Here is a 10898-nt window from a genome sequence, read left to right as displayed (position 1 = left end):
ATTGAGCTAGTTTAACTGTTTTAACTACCTGAACCAATTCAGCTAGATTGTGCAGTTGAACAATTGAAGCTAGTTTGATCACTTGAACTACTTTAACTAAGTAAGATAGGTTGTGCAATTTGTACAGTTCAACTGTTTCGCTAGTTCGACTATTTAGTTGAACCAATGAACCATTTCGGAGGCTTGTTGCGTGGATGTGATTAAATTTGGCTGCTTACCTGCTGTAAACTGTCCAGCTTTATAGACTTTGAGTTTTCTACCTGTTGAGATTTACCTGCGTCTCTATACAGTCATTTAAAGATAGGTGAACTTGTCAATTGCGTGGAGTTTTGTGCCAATTAAATGACTGTAAGGTTAGTTGTCTTGCTTCTTAGAGCTGGTGGGTACGTACGGTGAATCAAAAGTTCTCACAGGTTGTGCCCAAAGAGTTCATGCCATGATGCATCTGTTCTTCACAGTTACTATCCAGTGCACAATCATTTGCAAACTTTAGATCACGGATGGTGGTAAGACTGACCACAAGTGTTTCCTTAAGTCGTCTACGATTGTGAAGCATGTGATCAGTTCTATAACGAGTTTCTACGCCTGCATCACCTTGTGAGAATGCACCTGGGAGCATTGTAGAGAGCATCCTTGAGAAGAAGGTTGGGCGAGAACACATACGTGTTTCAAGCCATTGTTGACCGGGAAATATTTCCACACCTCACTATTTTACAAGTTCCATCATTTCATTAAGAAACTTTCCAATCATGGTGATGATAATAGAGGTGCATCTAGCTTTGAGATGACTTTCTATAGATCATCACGACTGACCGTGTCTAACGCCTTGGTCAGGTCAACAAAGGTGGTACAGAGGTCCTAGTGTTACTCCTGGATTTTCTCATAAAGTGACGAGCTGTAAATATCACATGTACTGTTCCGCTGCTGCTCGTTCGAAAGCTGCACGGACTCTCGGGCAGGAGACCTTGTTGCAAATGTTTGTAGAGTTTGTGAGGTTGAACCTTATAAGATGCTTATGCATTTTTTTCAGTTTAAGCATTTAAGCTGGTTTGAGCATTTTAACTATTTCAACCAGTTAAGCTGGATTGTGCAATTTGTCAGTTTAACTGTTTTCGCCGAGAGTCGATTACGCATGACTCTAGCAAGGAATTTGCCTAAAACTGACGGCGGTAACGGTGTTCCATTGTGGTTGTCGCAGGACTGCCTGTTTCCTCGCTCTTACAATTGGACAATGATAGCCTTATTGAAGTCTTGAGGTAAAACATCTTTGCTCCAAAAGGATGAGAACATTTCATACAGATTTTGGGTGACTATTTTATTACCTGCCTTTCATATTTACGCAGGAATGGCGTCTGCGCCTGGAGCCAGGTGTCTTGCATTTTTCTGAGATGCTCTTGAGTTTACTATTGCAGGCAATAAAGAATTTCATTTCGATACTGATGTTGCGCTGACTTGATAGGCAAGAAAGTGCTTACGTTTCTGCTCTAAGAGTTCGTTTATTTCCACACGTTGTCATCAAACCAATCCTGATTTTCCTAAGAGACCGAGCCTAGCTGTTGCAGTGATGCAGTATAGAAAAATCCACTCCTCTTTAAGACTTGTTTCACGGAAATGGAGATCAGGAAGCTTATCCATGAGGTCATTGATGACTTAAGTTCATTCATTTTCCCGAATAAAAGATTCCAGTTCACATGGAGGAATATTAATTTCATAATCATCTCAACTATATCTCTGTGGCTTAACGGATGATTCCTTTTTTGGTGTTTTAATCTTCTGTAGTGTCACAGTAAGAACTGCAATAACTTAGGTGGCTTCGCCTCCTATCATAGGAGATGCGAATTTTTCACACCTTGTGCGAATGTTTTAAAGGTGTTTCTGAGAAATTGCACCACAATATCTCACATTTTATGCAAAATTTTGTGATTATTTTGAAAAACATTGCTGAGATGGTCGGGATTTTTGAAGAAAAAGATTTTTTATATTTTTTAGAGTTAAAAGAGATTTATAGACATTTTTTTGAAGAATTTCGTGATAGATTTTGGGAATTATGTATCTTGGCCTATTTTGAGATATTAATAAAGTTGTGTTCAATATATGACATGATTTCAATTTGAGAGTTCTCTTACTTAATCTTGTGCACCGTGACTTATAGATGAGAACTAGATTCTTGTAACAAGGATTCCCATTCTTCCCATCCTTCACATCCTTTCCTTCCTCCCCGCGAGCCAGTGATGATAAACATTTTTTTTCGAGCTTTCTCTAACTAGTTATTTAGCGGTCCTACATTTTATTTGAATTTAGGAGCTCTTGCTGTTAGGTATCTAAATGAATATTCTGTGAGGTTTATTGAAAGCAATACTGAGAACTCCTGGAAAGGGTATTTTATCTAACAGGTATGTCACAGCAAGGTGCATGGCGTGATAATCTCACCAATCAAGCAATTGCAGACAGACGAATGATACAACCAATATGACAGAATCTAATCACTGAACTACTGCATGATGCCACAGATGTTGGAATTTTTCAGTTCGCTCAAATAGATGAATCATAGCATTAATTTGCACTTAGCTCGATCATTAACCATTTACACCCTTAGGTTGGTACTCATATTCTCCACACTGATCTCTCTACATTTCCTGTGGTAAGGACAAGGAGAATTTGTTTAACAATCATGAGCTTTTCAAATTGGTTATTATTTTCATTTTTCTCATTACCTATACATTCAATTCAAGGTTGATACTGAAATGAGAAATTAGAAGCCAGTCACCCTTTAGAGTTAATGGGTTAATAACTCAGAATTGGACGTGAATGAAATCGCTCTTTTAAAAGAGAAAGAAGGGAAAAGAAAGCGTTTTTTTTATGATGGAATACAGGAAAAAAGAAAACTGCTGCAAACAAATGGAGATTTAATCATTATGATTACCCCTAGCTTAGTGCATGGTGAGCCAACATGGATATTCAATTTGTCCTTGATGTTTAAGCTAGCCTTGTGTTATGTATATTTGCTCTTGCACCTCAAAGGCACAAAAAAGCATCGATGAGATTTAGCGAGCTGCTTGTGATGAAGCCACAAAATAAAATGATAGTTTTAAGCAATTATTCGGACGTATAGGTAATAAATTGCTAAACAATGTTGAGATAAGCGCATACTCCATTGACTCTGCATGCACACTTTTACTATCCACACCAGGTCTACATGTTGAGGTCCTTACGATTCAGAGCCCACGTATGCGTCCTAGAGTTTCAAAAAGTCTCATTACAGATTACTTGAGACTCGGAGGGTAACGGAAAGGCTCTGGATGTGCTATAAGAGCCCTGACCCTGCCATCGCTGAGCATTTTTAAGGTCGATTATTGTCGAACGAGGATGAAATTTTTGGGGTATATTTGTTGTGTTTAACAATTGGTGCCGCTTTACTAATAGCCTTTTGTAACAGGGACGTTAAAGAGCCCTGTGACCTGCATCAGTTCTCTTTTTTTTCTTTTTTTCTTTTTTTCTTCCTTTTTTCTCAAACACTTTTTTGGAGCAAAACGGACATATCGTTAAAGATTCCAAACATGATAGGAAAATTAAAGAGAAAATGTTCCCAATAAGGCAAGTGCGAACGGTACCCTAAAACAAAGCACCACCCTAATGGTTACCTCGGCTGAAAACAGCCTACCATTCTCAAATAATGTTGCGCGCGTTGATTCTGTTATTTTTTAACATAGAGAGCAAATTACTAAAGGTTGATTGGTTCAGATAGAGGGAGTTTTCCCTTTATTTTGGTAATTGCCCTAGGGAAAATAACCCAAATTTGAAATATCTTCTGTTCTGATTGGCACCTGAGCAGGCAAGATGGGCGCGGGACTGCCCACTGTGATTCTGCGCAAAAACAGCTGGCCTCCTTTCCCGTCTCTCGAAATAACCAAGTCTTGATTCGTAATAAAGCGGCGATGTCTTTGCTCTATAATAAATCCGATATTGACCAAGCTTTTTCGGTCGAGGTGGCTGGATATTAGTGTCGTTCTCTTTTTTCCGTTTTTATGGAAATAAAACACAAAAAAGAACTGACCCAATATCTAGCCATCTTGACCTCACGCTTGGTCAATGACGCTTATGAAAAATTGCGTTACTTCCGATTCTTTCCAAATTTGGAGTATAAGATGTTGAAAATTAAAGCCAATTTGGTAGTTAAATATGGACTACACAACAAATATTTCAAGTTCAATCGGCGTCGATGTGAGTCGATCTTATTTTATCCCCGTTGATGATGATTTAGAGGTTAAATTTATCATCGGAAACTCCGTAGATGGAATAGACAGTGGTGAAGGACGCAGACTTGATCGGGGGTTGGAAATTGAGATCGAGAAATCGAGAGCCATCGAACATATAGTTTTGAAATGCATAGTCGTTCACCTCCAGTAGCCTATTTCGCATTCGCGTGCAGTTCCTGAGTTTTTATCAAAAATTTGTAACAAGTATCTGAGACCAAAGAGCCCCATAATTTACGCCAATGGATATGACTCAACTATGCGATTCAAACCATGTGACGCGTAATACGATTGGTTGTTTTGTTGCCATAGAGAAATGCATATTTTGATTGTAAGCGATTACTAGTTAGTTTGTACGTGTGTTTTGTTTTAGTCAACTTCAATTTAGGAGCGCAACAAACCATTGTCACATTGGTATTCTTAGCTAAGGAGAAGATGCTATAATTGAGGAGGTGAGTGAAACGTTTTCATCGGGTATAAATTCAGAATAACATGTACAATCTCTTAATGCTTATCCTCAAAAATAACTCAGAATTTTTAAGCCCTGTTCAAACGGTCACGATAGTTCATGATAGTTGAAATAATCATTTGCCGTTATGTTTGCGTTCAAACATCTCATCATAGTTAACAATTGTTCACCGAAGTGGAGGTAAATATCAGGTAATTTAGTGTCAACAACTGAGTTGAAAACGTAAATTGGCCACCGTAAAGAGTTAAAAAGCTGACGTTTCGAGCGTTATCCCATCGTCAGAGCGATTGACGAAGGACTAACGCTCGAAACGTCAGTTTTTTTTACTCTTTACGGTTGCCAATTACGTTTTCAACTCAGTTGTTATCTCTAAATTACCTGCTATACTCTCCCACCGACGTAGCACCACAGTATCTTTAGAAACTTACCCTCTGTATTCATGGGGGTAAATATCCATAATTTTCATCGACACTGAGGTGATTAATTTGTTTCAGTATATATAGTATATCACACAAGAACCATAAACTTAGTTTATTTATTTTAATATACCGAAAAATGGTGGGAATTCAATTCTTGTTGTTCAATTTTTTCTTATCATCTGTTCGGAGGTGAATGGTACTTGCCATTCAATTCTGAACTAGCCAATCAGCACATGAAAAAAAAAACCATTCACTGAATGTGTGTTATATACTAATTGATTATAGCTGTTGAAATCATACAATGGGATTTTACTGCCGGCTGATACCTAGTATCTTAGTGTGTGAAATTGTAAGCAAAATATCAGCCAAGAAGAGTGCTTATCGCCACAGTTTTAGAGAACATTAATGTAGAACGACTCTTCTAAAGAGTTGCTTGATCACCACAAATGAAGCAGGAAGGAATGGATAGGAAGTCAAGAAGTTGCAAGCAGAAGACAGAAGCCTTTAACCCTTTAACTCCCAGATCAAATTTGTCATTCTCCTCACTGTCAACCATACAATTCTTATAATGTTAGTTCAGAGAATTTAGTATTGGATCAACAAATTATCCCCTAATTTATATTTTTCGCTATTCTCATGACTTATCTGGTTGATTTTGCATTGATATTGTAAGGAGAAATTCTGTCTTGGTCACTCATGGGAGTTAAAGGGTTAAGGAGATGTTGAAAATGAACTTTGAGACAACCTATAAAATTTTGACAACTATTTTACCCCTCTTATGATTTTCCATTTCAGTTTGAGCCTATTTTTGGCAAAACCACAGACTGAAAAACTAGTAGATTATAGTTTGAGTTCAAATGTGCACCATAGTTAGTTACTATCATTGTCTATCTGTACCATTTCTATAGGGCTTTGCAGTAAATCAGTGTATATGTTTTGAACTTGATATGTTGACTTCATTTTAAATACATTTTTGTTTCAATGTGTTGGTGTTGACCCCCAAATTTCTTCTGCTTCTGCTACCCCCAGTTCTGTTTCGCCAGCAGTTAGTAGTCTCGTATTTTCAAAGAGCATCAGGTTTATTTTTCTGATGAGAGTGCTATATTCAGGCCTGAAATTATACTTCGGTTCATTTCCCCAGGGACATTGTGAGACAGTTTTGTGAATTCCCTGAGAATGATTTATCATCTGTGAATACTAAGCCCACTGCTCCTCATATTTCCTAACCAAAACCAAAGTGAGTTTAGGAGTATTTCAGCTTTCTCTGGGAACAACATATGCTTTGTGGTGTATCATAAAATGAAAAGGGGATATTTAAAAGTTTGGTTTTGCCATAGTGCCTGGAAGTGCATGCTAGAAATGATTGAAATTGCTTTGCATTGTGTCATACCGAAGAGTGTCATAGCTTATTGTTTTGCAAACCATATTTCCCATTGCTTGATTTTAATCACTGTCAATGGTTTTAGATGTTTTGTTACTCAAAGGAAATACCAAAGAAGAGACAAAAAAACAAAATAATTGAAGATGCAAAAAAAGAAAAAAAAAGAAGAAGTGAAGAATGTCATAAAAGCCACTTTTCAGCATTCATTTTAACTTTGTCAGTCATGAGTTATGATAGTTGTGTTTTGATGCTAGTTTTGCCAAAGAGACCTCCTATTGATTAGCAGGGATAGTGGAGGGCATATTTATTTACTTAGTAACACTTCAAACCTGCTCCCATGCTGACACACCCCCATTTTTCCCAAAAATATTTCTTCCCAGTAAGGGTTTGACTGACATTGGAAAACATGAAAATTTTGTGAAAAGATTTAGCATTTACTTTTCTTCTTTCAAATTTTCAGGAATGTGGCTGACATCTGGAGGATCAATTTTGTATTACTTCATAATAATTATTCATAATAATTACTGACATTTTGATGAAAAATCTTTTTTTCCTCAAATATGATAACAAATTTATGCTAATTTTTCTGAAATTCTTATTTTAATACACTTTAATGTAAGATAATGTAGGGCCTTATTGCTATAAATACATGTAGAGGTAAAAAAATGAAAACACAGTGTGGTCAATTTCATGTATTTTTGGGGGCCATAGATGAGTTAAAGTTTGCAAGATCATTACTAATATATATGACCTAAATGTAAATGAGTGAGCCATTGTTTTATATATGTTAGTGCATCTAGTTCAATCTGTTTCCTAAGGACTGTGAAAGGTTTTCACTGTAGTTTAGGGTAAAACTTTGGAGTCAAGGGAAAGATCATTTTCCTTGATGAAAATTGAATTAGTTGGTAGTGACAAAACTAATCAGTGATCGGTACAGCATTCTGTGCCACACAGCTTTGGTCCCATAACATCTACTTTGTCAGTTTTTCTAAGTCATTGCATAATCTGGTGACTGACATAATATGATATGTCTCTGTGTAGAACAGCCCACACATTACTCAAAGTTCTGTTAATAGACAGACATCTTCTGATTGGACATGGCACTACTGGATGTACTGAAAGAATGATACATAAGGGAACTTATAAGAAGCAATAAGCACATTTAGAGGTGCCATAAAGTTACATATATTGTTAAGTTCTATCAAAAAGGCACTAGATAGAGCTCTTTAGAGGATTCCATGCACAATCAAAATCCCTTGGTAAGATAACTCTTCTGCCAAAAGAGAACTAGTAGTAATAATAATGATAATAATAATGAGACTTTAATGATGTTCTTTTTGGGTCTTTTTGATGTTCTTAAGAGGGTAATTCTTTGAAATAAGACCTTTATAATGAGGACTCCCGAAGAGTCCCTTTACTTTGGTTCGGAGAACACACACCTTAATTCCTCTCAAAAAGGGAGAAAACAAAAGACTGGAAAAATTTTTTTAGCCATAAAGCACCTTAGGAGGTGCTCTAAAAAAGTCATAAAGATACTTACATTAAGAATTAATGTAAAGAATACAGTTTTTAACAAAGTACACTCTGAAATTCTTAGTATCACTCAGGCACTGTGTGTATCTGAATACACACAGTGTGTGTACTTTATGAAGAATTTGAGTGTGTAAACCATTAAAAGATGATTTTTTCGTTAATCTAAGTATCTTAATGGTTTTCTTGGGCACTTCTTCATGTGCCTCAGGACACAAAAAAACTTTTTTCCAGGTTCTGTGTTTTTACCTTCTTGTGAGGACTCAAGATGTGTGTTATACGAACCGACTTATGAGGACCATTAAAAAAGTCCTCACTATGATGGTCTTTTCTCTTATTAAAACGTATTTATGAGGACTTTTTTGTGGGGACTTGAAAATGTCCCCACAATTTGAACAGACCCCACTTTGCTGGTGTGTATTCATATGAATGTCCCCATAGGTGTGCAAAGGTGCACGCACACACACGCACACACACACACACACACACACATATATATATATATATATATATATATATATATTCAAAATGAAGGAATGTATAGAGAACCTATTAGAACCTAGTACAAGAATACGCAAAATTGTAAAAGAGCGAGAAAACGTCGGTGAACTTCTGAATTGGATATACTTCTAAATCTAACAGATAGAGAAAACAATGTGAGATGGAGCCAAGTAGCTAGAAAGACAATGCAGGCCAGGATTACTTTTGAACTTCTATAATAAGATACAGTAACTAGTAAAAGCGAGAAACCTAAATGTAACAAGATTAAACCTATCGTTTTCAACTTGGGACTAGGGTGTAAGAGTGAAAAAAAAAAAGGTTAAAATCGACCGTCATCCATTCCCATTGCTTAACCCTTTAACCCCATTGAGTGACCAAGACAAAATTTCTCCCTACAGTATTCATATAATTTCAAGCAGAGAAGTGATGAGAATAAAGAGAAATATCAATTAAGGAATTTTCAGTTGATCCAGTAACAAATTCTCAGAATTAAATCATAATGATTGTATAGCAGTCAGTAAGGAGAATTACTAAGGAGATCTTGGGAGTGAAAGGGTTAAGGAACGGTCATTATTCATTTCATCGCCCGAGAAGGGAGGGGTGGGGGGGATGTGATGGAGTGCCGGACTGATCCTCCCCTTGTTTCCCCTAAAAACCCATGAGATCCTCACCCTCCCCTCCCCCATAAACAAAAGCATTACAAACCTATAACTATTTATTTCTTTCTTTGTTTTCGTACGACAGTGCAACGTTTACAGTGCTGATCGAATCGAGGACAAATGAAAAACACACACATTTGAACAACAGTCGAGGCGAAGAAGGATGAAAACCGATGAAGGAGCCAGTCTTCTGTAGTAAGTTAAAAAAATATATAGCATTTAGCTTTAAAAATAGAATGTAATTAAGGTGGAAAGATTTTTCGAAGAAGCGAGGCTCACAAGACGAAGCAATGATTTCAACAAATATTTACATTTTTGATAGAACTCCAAAAACCTAGACTCAATTTTCCGCCGCTCTCTCGTGTCCGGTTTTCGCTCGCTAGCTTCTTAAACCGCGTTTGAAGTTGAAGAGAGATATTTGAACGTAGAGGTGGTCTTTATCAGAGACCGAGGCCAATATTCTCTCTGGCCTAGTAAACAAAATGTTTATCAACTTTCGAAAAAAGAAACCAAATGAACGGACTTTTTAAAGTAATGAAAGGAGGGACAAGCTGAATGACTGTCTTGTAGCTGTTCAAAAATCTCAAGACACACTTTTTTCCTTCGAGAAATCTCTGGGACATTTTTTACTGATAAGGGGGGGAGGGAGGGGTGAGAGGTAGTGGAGAGGGGGGGGATTGTTTTGAAACGAGTTCTACAGTGACACTGACGTAGGCACCCTAGTCGAAGATCTACAATTGATGTGAGAATCGTTTTATACAAGCCTTTATATAATAAGCTGAACTGACTGGCATTTTGACTATTTTTTACGTATCATTTATATATTGAAGGACGGACGTACTCAAATACATGAAGATCGTTAGCGTTAGCCCTTCGTCAGAGAGTTAGCTCTTCGTCAATCGCTCTACGAAGGGCTAACGCTCGAAACGTCAGCTTTTAAACTCTTTACGGTGGCCAATTTACGTTCCTCGTACTCTTAACAGTAGTGTTACTCAAGCTCCTCGCCACATTTCTCACACAAAGGACAAGGTAAAATAGAGATTCAATTTTAGCGTGTTCCGTCTTACCTTTTTATAGCATTATAGACTGCTACATGTACTAATAAATTTCCCAAAAGACTGAGGACAGCGTAACGTTGACGGAGCTGGTCATATTGAGAACAAATCGAATATTCAAGCTTCTTCAAGAGGCTGTGGACTACGGAGGAATTCGATATGTTCTTCGGTTCGGACCAAAAGTATTGCATTTAGATTTGACAGAAGCAAAGCCATAAAATCGAACAATTCGTCGTAGAAGGAAAGGGTTTATAGCAAAGGAATGATGTCGCGAATACTTCTGAATTATTCCTGTTAGTTACTTGGTACTGCAGAATATTTGCCATTAAATGAATGAATCTAATAGAACATTTATATTAATCACTACTTTGAGAAGTATAGTTCCAAGTTTCCTAATGTAAGAAAAACCTCATACTTGCAAAGAGACTACAGCATTTAAAATCTCGTTTATAATTTGGAGACCTTAGCGAATTAAATTTACTTGAAAGAAGTGGCTTCTTCAAATTTTACTAAGGTTACAATTCTCAGCTGGACGTTTAATCTACAAGATATTTACTTATTAGCTTAGGGACACATAAATTGTAATATGTTGGTAGAGGCGCGGAGAACTCCTAAAATTACATAAACTATC

Source organism: Pocillopora verrucosa, chromosome 1 (genome assembly GCF_036669915.1).
Source record: "Pocillopora verrucosa isolate sample1 chromosome 1, ASM3666991v2, whole genome shotgun sequence".
NCBI classification, from domain to species: Eukaryota; Metazoa; Cnidaria; class Anthozoa; order Scleractinia; family Pocilloporidae; genus Pocillopora; species Pocillopora verrucosa.
This window is presented reverse-complemented; position numbering follows the sequence as displayed.